We start from the raw sequence: 14,252 nt of genomic DNA, 5'->3' as shown, positions 1-14,252 counted from the left end.
CTATTTATACTGTAATTTTCAACACACCCTGTACGTTACCTTGTCATTTGTTTTTTGTTTGCTATGTACGGCGCTGCGGACACTTTGCGGCGCCTTATAAATAAACGTACTACTACTACTGGCTGCTGTGCCGAAGAGGGAGGGTGTTATAGAACCTTCTGATGTGCAGTCTCCTCCTTCATCTGCTTGACTGGCGCTTACTTAAATGGTGCGGGGCACATTGTGCGCTATCTGGCAGCTCAGGTGCGCATACACTCATCACAGCTTTAGTACATCTGGGTATGCGGTATCTGCAACACATAACGGGCCCCGTGTCAACTGATGATGCATCTACCCCTATGTGACTGAGTCCAGGATGGCAGGTAGGGGGGATGAGCACCTTCTATGGGGTGTGGTATCATGTTTACATGTTTAATCAAATTGAGTACCGGGATTAATTGGCCTTGTTATTACAGCTGCTTGATGTTGGGTTTTAATGTAGTGTAAAACACAAAATATATAATAAAGTCTAATGCTGCTCCTCACCACTATGGGGAAATTCAAAGTTTTGCGTGCCGGAAGCCACTAGGTGGTGCCCTACGGTACAACCCAAGTGTTTCTCGGACGCACACCTGCCACCTGCACTGACATTACTGTTATGTTAGGTTCCGTACTTTAGATTGACTGACAACAAGTATGCAATAAAGACTACAGTACTAAAGATATTCTAATATTACGTAATAGATCAAATGAGATGATATAATTGTTACACAAGTAACAACTATTGGGGGATAATGAATAATGTGCACCTATACATAAATAGTAGAAATCATCCTTCTGTGTGCTTTGGGTTTGCAAGACCATAGAGCGCCCCCTAGTGTATTTACAGAAATATTTGTGATCTGCAACATAAACTGGATACAACAGGTCACTGTGAAAAATCTAGACTACAATACACACACACACACACACACACACACACACACACACACACACACACACACTGCTGTAAGTAGTCAAGTAGACCTGTCTCTAGAGCTATAAATATCTCTCTCTCTGATATATATAGATAGATATATACTGTATATTTTACACACACACACACACACACATATATATACTATATAGACATAGACAAAAGTATTTGAAGATCTGTCGTAGTCCACGTGGATGGTATAAAAACATTGAAAGTTCTCCATAAATCTCATAACTATGTAGATATTTTGGTTATGTCGACATAGACAGACATTGTTAGACACCTGGATACCGTTTTTGGAGCGAATTGATCACTGCATTATCTAAGTTTTAACTTATTTTTAAGGCATATGGAATATCTAATAAATATTTTATTTTGGAAATTGTAATGACCGCTCCCAATGAAATATCTAACTGGCGATTGTTGTCTTCCTGTTCTTCTCCTCCATTGCTGTGCGGTATATAACTCCGTGACATTTATATATATAAATACTGCGTCTTGATACATATTTGCTGACTGAGCGCTAGGACAAGTTCTCTACATTCTTGAGATCATCCCCTCATCCATAACGGGACCAGATTGTATTACAGATTTTTACTTTTTTACTTTGGTGACTGTTAACAAATTATCTGTCAGGACGAGGTATATATAACATATATACACCTTCTGTGAGTGGGGAGGAGAATGGTGGGCACGCTGGTTCTATTGTGTTATATGTAACCTGTATGGGAGAGTAAATCCAATCTGTTCTGCTGTGAGAAATGAGAGCAGGTGACTTGCCCTGAAGGGGTGTGGGGTGAGATTGTGCTCCTGACTAATCGGATTTTGGGAGATTTGATCAGCTAGTCCTGCAGGGACTGACGGAGGCTGCGTCATGGGAACATAATACACTATGGGGGAAAGTAACTAAGATGGCAGATCTATTTCAACTAATCCGATACTATCTGTTATCTTCTAGAAGGTGCTATATCTATATAGAAATGTCTTGGTAATCTTAGTAAATTTCCCCCATATGTGCTTGTCACTACAGTTTGTCTTTGTCAATCACCCGTTTTGATTAATTAGCATGTAATAAAAATATATTGTTTCATGATGTATTTTAAAATGAGGAATCCATAGATTTTTATTGAGACCCGGCCGCTGCTCTACTTAATTGCGCCCCCCTGCCAAAATGAAATCACACCCCTTTGCAAGCCTGCAAATGACTTAGCAGGGCCTGTGAATATTAGGTGGATCGGCGATGAGCTGCAAATATGTGCACCAGCCTCTCGCCGTTGAATGATTTTTCCATTGTGTGCATCACCCTGGACTCACTCACCGGTTGTGTTAGAAACAGGCTGATCAGGGCCCAAATGACACACGTTGTTCCCTGACACTCCCCAAAAGTGACGGGTTCTACCCCCAAACACCAGCTTCATGTCAGTCAACTTGCATATGACCAGCAATAAAAAAAGCGTACTATTAGCCGTGCACATGCGAAGTCTATTGATTAATTCCTCAACTTGCAAAATTGCTGAATAACCCCCGAGGATTTTGAGTAACCCCCAAGGTTCTATCCTCTTCTGTCACCAAACGAATCATCTAATTTCTGCATCTTGTCCAAAATAAGTGATACATTTATAGGTACTTGTGTATTATCACCGCGCCCAAGATTTTCATCGCAGGGCATCTTATCTGACCGGATTGCATCGCATGCGATGCGATCACATGTGATGCGATGCGATTTTTAATGGTATGCCTATGGCAAGTGATATTTTTTTATTGGACAAGCACCCTGATTGGTGCTGATTATGTTAAATGCACCCCCATTGTCAACGCCACCACCACTATCAACGACAACCCGAAGCGTGGCGAGCACGCGACGTTCGGTGGTACGAGTCTTATTATTCGACCTTTTCATACCCCCACTATCCACGTCGGCGTTGAGATGATTTTAGATAGTGTGGTGAGTGCAGCGAGGGGACGCGGATTACTCCACATGTATTCCGCGTCCCCTTGCGGGGCGCACTGCGCTCGCCACACTATCTAAAATCAACTCCTCACCGACGTTGATAGTGGGGGTATGAAAAGTTCGGAGGACGCGTACCGCCGCCCCTCGTGGGGACAATTACAAATCGCATGGTGTCGCATTGCATGCCATTTTATTGTAATGTGTGGGTGTTTTGACCCAAAAATCGCATCGCATACCATAGCATACCACTAATTAAGGAATGCGATGCAATGCGATGGGCGTCGTGATAATACACAAGTACCCATTTATATCTGTATTTATAAGTCTGGTAATATATGGGTCTATGACCTACAGATGGGTCCTTATACTTCCATCCTCAGTACACCATGCAGCCAGTGAGCCCCCATCCTCAGCATTCCCAATCCGACAGCACCACCGATCAGCGGCCATTGGTGGCTCTTAGGAATATCTGCAATATATATTGCTTATGTGTGGGGACTGTTACAATGGAGTAGAGCGATGATAGCGTCTTGTCATGGTAAATCTGTCCTGCATGAAATGTAACTGATCACAATGTTATGTGTGAGTTATAATGAAATACAGCTTTAGCAGCACTGGTAGCCGTTGTCTCCTATACAGAATACATGTAATTAAGCACATACAGTATCTAAGGTAGGTGTCAGGTTAGTCCCGGTGACACTATCCCTGTATTCTGTATCTCTGGCGTCTCAGGTGCGGTCCCTGTAAGTGAGGTCTGTGGACCGATTGTGTTTTTGTGTTAACGTTCTTCAAAACAAAATAAATATTGTATGGAAATGAGGGACACTGCGGCTAATGGGATGAAAAATAACTCAGAAAATGATATTTTAAAGGATCCACATGATTTATCCCTGCACGGATTTCTTGTATTGATTATACATACTGTAGGCTGCGGGTTTTTTATTACTCCACATGGATCTCATTTGTTAAAAGGTAAAAAAGAATTGCACATTTGCATTATTTATCCGCGGCTTTGGCTACTGGTTATAAATCCTATACTATTGGGGATTGTGTGTAAATACCGGGAGCGCAGCAGTGACTTGTGTCCTTGTTGAGGCTCTAACTTTAACCCTAAATATGTAATTGCAACGTCCTTAATATCATTATTGTATTCCAAGCCCAGATAGGAACAACCACCGCCACAATCTACTGATGTAATCAGCGGCTCCTGTGGTGTCTTCCAGGTCCGGCAATGGTGTCATGTGACTTCCGCTAGATCCTGCACCACTTCCGGCGTTGACTGTTGCTAATCCTAAACACAACCCCGTAACCCTCCCCTTATTGCCTGCCCCTAACCCTCCACTCCCGTAGCCTAACTTGTACCTCCACCGCCGCAGCTTAACTTCCTGGTCCCTGCAGAATGTCATCATTTCACATGTCAACAGTCTGTAGATACTCACTTGTTCAATGTTGACATTTCAACAATGCCTACATACCTGCCAACATTGTGGTGTCGATGTATATGTCAACATTACGACTACATCCCATTATGCAGGTATAATTATAAATGCGTTTCACCGTTAGTTACCTGTGAGTGTGCTTGGAAGGTTTTTCTATAATAAGATCCAAAAACCCAGGGGACATTGGTCACAAGGTGGTCTCTTTAATATCTTTGTTATCAAATGTCTTGAATTTTAGGCAGCCCCTTGTGACCACCAGAGTAAGTAGTTCCGTACGGCTGACGTCTTGCTTATGATGTGGATTGGATATGACAGAATTGGGTATTGCTCTTTGTGTCGGTGTTATATTACGGTTCCTCTGTTGGACGGAGTAGTCGCTGGCTCGGCATTGCTGCAGCACAATGTGAATTGTTCGGCTCTTTAGCGAGCAGAGTACTTTGTATTACCTGACATTCCCTATAACAAAGCCGATCAGAGCTAAAGATCTTCTGTCATTTTTTCTTTTCCAAAACTCAGCAGCCAGCACTTTTTCAGTCTTTGTGATGAGAATTGTATATCCATTCTTCCTGGGTAAGCCGTGGATGACGGTAATATACATGCAGATTAGAAACGATTGGATTACTGAACCTTGCTTGATATAGGAATGTATCCTCATAGGTTTATTTGTCCTGTATTGGCTCAGATAGAAACAGATTTGTCTAGTAGCCATGTAATGCTCTGTGCGGCTACCACTCAGCCCAGACCCCTGGACTTGTCCACTGATCAGCCCTGGCCAACCTGCCGGACCTGGTCAACCTGTGGCTCTCCAGCTGTTGTGAAACTACAAGTCCCATCATGCCTTGCTACGGTTTTGCTATTAGAGAATGCGGGAACTGTGGCAATGCATGCTGGGATGTGTAGTTTCACAACAACTGGAGAGCCACAGGTTGACCAGGCCCGTCATAGATTGTCTTCCTTCCTCTTTTAAAAATGCTGGTTACAAATTGTGGTATCGGCTGCATTAAATGACAATTGTCCTTAGTGTTCATTTTAGCACCCCAGCTTTGAAAAACCATGCAGTTCCGGATCCCTGCCTGGGGGGTCGCTGTCTGCGCTTCTAGCACAGTGTGGTCTGTATATCAGGACTGATATGCAAACCAGACCTGTGCTAGAAACACCACAGCAGACAGTGACACCTCAGGCAGAAAAGAGGAACTGCATGTGTTTTCAAAGATAGCTGGTGCTAGTATGAACACTATGAATAAGACATAGAAGCCTCTGCTGACGGGCCAATCCGCAGCCAACCTGAGCAGCTTTATCAGTCATTGGCTTCTTACATGTGGTGATGTCATTGCAGTCATTTACATATATTCCAAAATAGCTTTCTGTGACCTCGGAACGGAATAAAGTTACCTTTCCTGTCCCCAAGTCGGACTTTGCTCCTATAAAGGTTTGCCTGGTGTGTAACAGGTTAAGCTGAGCTTCCTCGCCATTGCTAACAGAATGGCACTTACCAGATTGCATGGACAGATTTTGATTCCACAATTGTCTTGCACATCATCATTCTCTGTAGCGGATCAACAACAATGAATCTGTGCTTTCCGCGTCCTCTCGGAAATCCTTAATACGCCGCCTGCATCTGCTTTTAATTTACTCCTAATAATTGAAAGATGTGGCAGAGTTTTCCAATTAAAGCGCCGCTCTCTGCTGTTTGTGAATGTTCCTCCGTATCACTGATTGCAAACTGACAGGTGAACTTACCCATGAATTAAACATGAAGTTGCAGCGTCCGTACTAAAACCTGCGCCATCATGGGGAATGTTAAATACAGGATGTCATTTGCATAATATTAATTTCTTTATCAAGTGCTCTCCTGTATTCAAAGCTAAAATCACTCTGACAAGCCGCAGAAAATCGCTTTTTTCCCCCTTTCCGTGTTTTTGTTTCACAAGGATTTATTGCTCGTACAATTCCAGATCCTTAATAATATAATGTGAATGACTTTCCGATTTCTATAGAACGCTTGTTAATTGTTCCAGATGGCACTTGCTGCTTATGCTAAATTATTACTGGGGGGGGGGGGGGGGGGGGGGGGGGAGTTATTTCCTCCGCAGATATTTTGGAGCAAATTAATTTTTTTTTTTATATAAATTTTTTTTTTCTATTGCTGTGTTTGTATCGACATTGAATTTAATCTGTTCCTACATTTGGAGGAAACTTGCTTTCCTTGTTCCATTTTCTTTGCTGACAAAGAAGGATTAAACCCATTTTTCCCCTTTGTGAATCCGCACAATGAGCTTCGCTGTATCTGGAGTTCACATCATTTTGGGCTGCATGAAAATTGAAATCTGTTTAATTTACTGCACAAGAGAATAAGATAATTGGGAACCGGAGAAGGAGCATTTATTCTTTCATAGCTCTGTGTGTTATAGGGCCTACACATGTAGCGATTTTGACAGGGATCTGAACGATGCTAGATCGCACAGATCGCTCAGCACAGATCGCTCAGCACACAGCGGAGCACCAGCGATGTGTGCTGAGCGAACTGTCACTGCCCATGTTCTCAGTAGATGACTAGATTTATACTGCATGCAGTATAAATCTAGTCAGGCTATAGCGATGTACGGGACCGCATAAACAGAGAGATATACTTTTGATACTAGTTTCTTTTCCAGGATAACTGTATACTTTGTATCATTGTGTGCAGTTGTCACATGTTAGTTGTGTTAGCTGAGATACACGGGTGGTTGGGATCTGCCTTTCTGGTCTCATTAAAGGAACACCTTGAAGACTATGGGCCGGGAATGCACCATCGTCTGTAATTATAATGATAGAATTATGCACTAAACATTCTGTAGTCCGTATAAAGGGAGCGACTCCTCCGTTACACTCAGTCGTATAAAGGGAGCGATTCCTCCGTTACACTCAGTCGTATAAAGGGAGCGACTCCTCCGTTACACTCAGTCGTATAAAGGGAGCGATTCCTCCGTTACACTCAGTCGTGTAAAGGGAGCGATTCCTCCGTTACACACAGTCGTATAAAGGGAGCGATTCCTCCGTTACACTCAGTCGTATAAAGGGAGCGATTCCTCCGTTACACTCAGTCGTATAAAGGGAGCGATTCCTCCGTTACACTCAGTCGTATAAAGGGAGCGACTCCTACGTTACACTCAGTCGTATAAAGGGAGCGATTCCTCCGTTACACTCAGTCGTATAAAAGGAGTGATTCCTCCGTTACACTCAGTCGTATAAAGGGAGTGATTCCTCCGTTACACTCAGTCGTATAAAGGGAGCGATTCCTCTGTTACACTCAGTCATATAAAGGGAGCGATTCCTCTGTTACACTCAGTCATATAAAGGGAGCGATTCCTCCGTTACACTCAGTCGTATAAAGGGAGCGATTCCTCCGTTACACTCAGTCGTATAAAGGGAGCGACTCCTCCGTTACACTCAGTCGTATAAAGGGAGCGATTCCTCCGTTACACTCAGTCGTGTAAAGGGAGCGATTCCTCCGTTACACACAGTCGTATAAAGGGAGCGATTCCTCCGTTACACTCAGTCGTATAAAGGGAGCGATTCCTCCGTTACACTCAGTCGTATAAAGGGAGCGATTCCTCCGTTACACTCAGTCGTATAAAGGGAGCGACTCCTCCGTTACACTCAGTCGTATAAAGGGAGCGATTCCTCCGTTACACTCAGTCGTATAAAAGGAGTGATTCCTCCGTTACACTCAGTCGTATAAAGGGAGCGATTCCTCCGTTACACTCAGTCGTATAAAGGGAGCGACTCCTCCGTTACACTCAGTCGTATAAAGGGAGCGATTCCTCCGTTACACTCAGTCGTGTAAAGGGAGCGATTCCTCCGTTACACACAGTCGTATAAAGGGAGCGATTCCTCCGTTACACTCAGTCGTATAAAGGGAGAGATTCCTCCGTTACACTCAGTCGTATAAAGGGAGCGATTCCTCCGTTACACTCAGTCGTATAAAGGGAGCGATTCCTCCGTTACACTCAGTCGTATAAAGGGAGCGATTCCTCCGTTACACTCAGTCGTATAAAAGGAGTAATTCCTCCGTTACACTCAGTCGTATAAAGGGAGCGATTCCTCCGTTACACTCAGTCGTATAAAAGGAGTGATTCCTCCGTTACACTCAGTCGTATAAAAGGAACGATTCCTCCGTTACACTCAGTCGTATAAAGGGAGTGATTCCTCCATTACACTCAGTCGTATAAAGGGAGCGGTTCCTCCGTTACACTCAGTCGTATAAAGGGAGCTATTCCTCCGTTACACTCAGTCGTATAAAGGGAGCGATTCCTCCGTTACACTCAGTCGTATTAAGGGAGCGATTCCTCCGTTACACTCAGTCGTATTAAGGGAGCGGTTCCTCTGGTACACTCAGTCGTATCAAGGGAGCGATTCCTCCGTTACACACAGTCGTATAAAGGGAGCGATTCCTCCGTTACACACAGACGTATAAAGGGAGTGATTCCTCCGTTACATACAGTCGTATAAAGGGAGCGATTCCTCCGTTACACTCAGTCGTATAAAGGGAGCGATTCCTCCGTTACACTCAGTCGTATAAAGGGAGTGATTCCTCCGTTACACTCAGTCGTATAAAGGGAGCGATTCCTCCGTTACACTCAGTCGTATCAAGGGAGCGATTCCTCTGTTACACTCAGTCGTATAAAGGGAGCGATTCCTCCGTTACACTCAGTCGTATAAAGGGAGCGATTCCTCCGTTACACACAGTCGTATAAAGGGAGCGATTCCTCCGTTACACTCAGTCGTATCAAGGGAGCGATTCCTCTGTTACACTCAGTCGTATAAAGGGAGCGATTCCTCCGTTACATACAGTCGTATAAAGGGAGCGATTCCTCCGTTACACACAGTCGTATAAAGGGAGCGATTCCTCCGTTACACACAGTCGTATAAAGGGAGCGATTCCTCCGTTACACTCAGTCGTATAAAGGGAGCGATTCCTCCGTTACACACAGTCGTATAAAGGGAGCGATTCCTCCGTTACACACAGTCGTATAAAGGGAGCGATTCCTCCGTTACACTCAGTCGTATAAAGGGAGCGATTCCTCCGTTACACACAGTCGTATAAAGGGAGCGATTCCTCCGTTACACTCAGTCGTATCAAGGGAGCGATTCCTCTGTTACACTCAGTCGTATAAAGGGAGCGATTCCTCCGTTACATACAGTCGTATAAAGGGAGCGATTCCTCCGTTACACACAGTCGTATAAAGGGAGCGATTCCTCCGTTACACACAGTCGTATAAAGGGAGCGATTCCTCCGTTACACTCAGTCGTATCAAGGGAGCGATTCCTCTGTTACACTCAGTCGTATAAAGGGAGCGATTCCTCCGTTACATACAGTCGTATAAAGGGAGCGATTCCTCCGTTACACTCAGTCGTATAAAGGGAGCGATTCCTCCGTTACTCAGTCGTATAAAGGGAGCGATTCCTCCGTTACACTCAGTCGTATCAAGGGAGCGATTCCTCTGTTACACTCAGTCGTATAAAGGGAGCGATTCCTCCGTTACACTCAGTCGTATAAAGGGAGCGATTCCTCCGTTACACTCAGTCGTATAAAGGGAGCGATTCCTCCGTTACACTCAGTCGTATTAAGGGAGCGATTCCTCCGTTACACTCAGTCGTATTAAGGGAGCGATTCCTCCGTTACACTCAGTCGTATAAAGGGAGCGATTCCTCCGTTACACTCAGTCGTATTAAGGGAGCGATTCCTCCGTTACACTCAGTCGTATTAAGGGAGCGGTTCCTCTGGTACACTCAGTCGTATCAAGGGAGCGATTCCTCCGTTACACACAGTCGTATAAAGGGAGCGATTCCTCCGTTACACACAGTCGTATAAAGGGAGCGATTCCTCCGTTACACTCAGTCGTATCAAGGGAGCGATTCCTCTGTTACACTCAGTCGTATAAAGGGAGCGATTCCTCCGTTACATACAGTCGTATAAAGGGAGCGATTCCTCCGTTACACACAGTCGTATAAAGGGAGCGATTCCTCCGTTACACACAGTCGTATAAAGGGAGCGATTCCTCCGTTACACTCAGTCGTATCAAGGGAGCGATTCCTCTGTTACACTCAGTCGTATAAAGGGAGCGATTCCTCTGTTACATACAGTCGTATAAAGGGAGCGATTCCTCCGTTACACTCAGTCGTATAAAGGGAGCGATTCCTCCGTTACTCAGTCGTATAAAGGGAGCGATTCCTCCGTTACACTCAGTCGTATCAAGGGAGCGATTCCTCTGTTACACTCAGTCGTATAAAGGGAGCGATTCCTCCGTTACACTCAGTCGTATAAAGGGAGCGATTCCTCCGTTACACTCAGTCGTATAAAGGGAGCGATTCCTCCGTTACACTCAGTCGTATTAAGGGAGCGATTCCTCCGTTACACTCAGTCGTATTAAGGGAGCGATTCCTCCGTTACACTCAGTCGTATAAAGGGAGCGATTCCTCCGTTACACTCAGTCGTATTAAGGGAGCGATTCCTCCGTTACACTCAGTCGTATTAAGGGAGCGGTTCCTCTGGTACACTCAGTCGTATCAAGGGAGCGATTCCTCCGTTACACACAGTCGTATAAAGGGAGCGATTCCTCCGTTACACACAGTCGTATAAAGGGAGCGATTCCTCCGTTACACTCAGTCGTATCAAGGGAGCGATTCCTCTGTTACACTCAGTCGTATAAAGGGAGCGATTCCTCCGTTACATACAGTCGTATAAAGGGAGCGATTCCTCCGTTACACTCAGTCGTATAAAGGGAGCGATTCCTCCGTTACACTCAGTCGTATAAAGGGAGTGATTCCTCCGTTACACTCAGTCGTATAAAGGGAGCGATTCCTCCGTTACACTCAGTCGTATCAAGGGAGCGATTCCTCCGTTACACTCAGAGGCATTTCTTACATATATTTAAAGTGTTTGGTAAAGTCTAATTCTCCAGTAACTTTTACAGCCCGTTTTTCTACTAATGTAAATCATGGAGCGGTTTTAGGTCAGCAGTTTAACATTTTACACATTACATAAAAACAGAGTTATTGTAATATTGTTTAATTTTAGGTACAGTATATATTACATTAGACCAGGGGTTCCCAACTCCGGTCCTCCAGTACCCCAGCAGGTTCTATTTCCTGGAGTTCTGTCTGTGAGAGCAGGTGAGATGATTACTGACATAGCAAAATAGATTAACTCACCTGTGCATTATTAAAGAAATCCAGAAAACATGGCCTGTTGGGAGGAGTTCTGAACACCTGGTGCATGCGGTATGAATCTAATGATGTCCAGGATGCTCTGCGCAGCCTGTGATCGGGGACTGAGTATCATTATTGCATTGGGTGGGACGTGTGGATGGGAAGGCGAATCAGAAAGTGTCCTCGGTTTACATACACGGATCATTCTGTGAACAAGAACTGTGTGTACTTAGTGGAGCATCTATAATGGGTGCAGGGTGTGGGGTTCACACATGTCACTTGTCCACAGGGGCCCTATAGCCTGCACCCACATATTATACTCATCTCTGAGGAATCCTGCGTCAGCACTGCAGAAGTAACGGGAAATCTGCTGCAAGCCGCCATTCTCCCAGAGATCTGCTCTTGCGCAGTGGAGCAGTCACCGGGGACATGACACGTGAGCGGTGATCCTGGAGACCGGCACATGGACAGTGAACTGTGGCTCGGTGTCTGGATCTACTGCACCAGAAAGAGAGGAGAGGACCCACATGGAGACTGCACACAGACCACCTCTGATGGTACGGTCTATCTATAATTCTAGTATTGTGTAATTCTAATGCACCCTCTGTTAGATGAGTCCGTAGGCTGAGTACTTAACGATATGTACGATAACGATATGGTTAATGATATTATCGTGCATATCGGCTAGTGTGTACGCGCTAGATTGTTAACGGTCATGCAGTCACATCTGAGAACATCGTCAGCGACTGCATGTTCAGTGGGGTCAGGGTGACGTCACTGAACAATATCGTTAATGACTATTATTTTGTGTTTTGGCGCTATATCGTTAGCGCTGGAGTTAAAGCGATATCGTTACCGATATCGTTCACTACCAATATAGTGTGTACCCAGCTTTACTCTCCAGAATTTAGGTATTTTTAGTCCCCATAGATATATACCTGGCATATACAGTGTGATAATAGGTAATCGCTCGTTCCGTGGATTGCATGGGGCTGATTGTATTGTATTACACAATGGGAGCGTTTTACGTTCCTCTAGGAGAGGTGTTGTCAGTATTTGGGCTGCAGTGAGGGAACGATATTCATGGGTTAAGTGAATTTTGCATGTAATTTCCAGGGTGTAATTAGTGCTGAGACGCAGTGTTATGTCGCACTCATTAAATGCAGTTTACAGAGATTTATGGCTTCTTAAGATACAAAAGATATTTAATAGGGCTGATAATATTAATTCTGTATTATGGAACCGTAATGTGAATATTTAGTAACAGCTTTTACACTCGGCTGTTCCGGATCTCACATGGGTTCTAGGAACAGTTATTTATCAGAGTAAAGGAGAGGACATGGGGTTATTTAGGGGGGGTGCCGGACGGGTTCCCGACAGTTGGGATCCCGACAGACATATTTACCCGATGCCGGGATCCCAACTGTTAAAATACAGACGCACGGGTTCCCGACGGCCACCGGCTATTCTCCCTTGTGGGGGAGCGAATAGGTGGCGAGCGTAGCGAGCCACCGTGCCTGCAGCATGGCGAGCGCAGATAGCCCCCAAGTGGCTTTGTTGCGCTCGCCATGCTGTCTGAGTCTGGCCAGTCGGGATCCCAATGTCGGGCTAGTGACTGTCGGGATCTCGACTGTCGGAACCCTGTACCACAACCATTTAGGAGCTGGGGGTGCAGGGTAGTAAGTGCACGGAAGCTGTGAAGCTCCATAACACTTCATACAACTGTCTATTGAACAATGTATGTAGGCTTACCATACTATCCCTGTGACCCGGGACACTCCTGTATTACAGCGGTTCTGGCTGACTTCAAACCTGAAATTCACCTGATTTTAATCGGTCGCAAAAGACCTAAACATCGCTACTTTATTGAAAGGGCGTTTGCCGTTTGTGTAGATTTGGTTTGTGGCAATTATACAGTAATACAACTGATTTGTTGCAATAGATGTGTGCACCGGTGTTGAACCTCTAAACCTACAATACATTTTTATTTGCACAGTTGCGCCCCTCGTGCGTGCTTGGCCTTGGCACATGTAAGATTGCATGCCAGCATCGCCTCTCTGATTACCAGCACCTGCGTTGCATGGCGGCAGCAGTATAAGGGGGATATTCTGGTTGACTCGCTTAGCAGCGAAATTTGCAGCTTTGCGAGTCATTTGAACGCCCGCCGCATGCACCGCGAATCTCCCTTTGCGCATGCGAATGGATAATTTGCATCCATTCGCAGCTTGCGTACGGAGGTGAAATCGTTCAACGGTCGCCGACCATCATTTGATTTCGCAAGCGCCCGCAGATCTAATCCAATTTTTGCTGACCTTAAATCTGCACTGCCCTTTACGGGAAGAGGGCGGGCAGCTGACATCAGCTGCCCGCCCCCCACGCATGTGTCACTGGCGAATTTCCATGGGAACGCCCAGCGCTTTCAGGGGAATTCCCATGAACCGTTGGGCGTTCCCATGGCCCGACGCCCCACGTACCACACTCCGTGCTCGTTCGCACAAAAAAGCTGCACATGCGAAAAATCGCTCCCCTGTGCGAACGCGCAGGGGAGCGAATCAATTAGAATAATTCTTAAATCACTCCCACAATGACACTTCCTGCCATGTGTCTCTGACTGGTGTATTTATTATAAAATGCTGCTCTTATTGGCTGATTGCACGTGTTAATTACAGTGAGGGAACATTGGATGGTCTTTGTGTTTCTACAAAAGTGAGACTGT

At 45.2% G+C, this 14,252-nt stretch overlaps 1 protein-coding gene across 3 annotated transcripts in view; it reads left to right on the top strand.

Annotated features, from left to right (window-relative positions):
• MVB12B (multivesicular body subunit 12B) overlaps positions 1-14,252 on the top strand; it is an 89,471-nt gene that overhangs the window by 50,284 nt on the left and 24,935 nt on the right. The gene's annotated exons all lie outside the window — the stretch shown is intronic.

Source organism: Crinia signifera, chromosome 9 (genome assembly GCF_055691185.1).
Source record: "Crinia signifera chromosome 9, ASM5569118v1, whole genome shotgun sequence".
NCBI lineage: Eukaryota > Metazoa > Chordata > Amphibia > Anura > Myobatrachidae > Crinia > Crinia signifera.
This window is presented reverse-complemented; position numbering and strand designations above follow the sequence as displayed.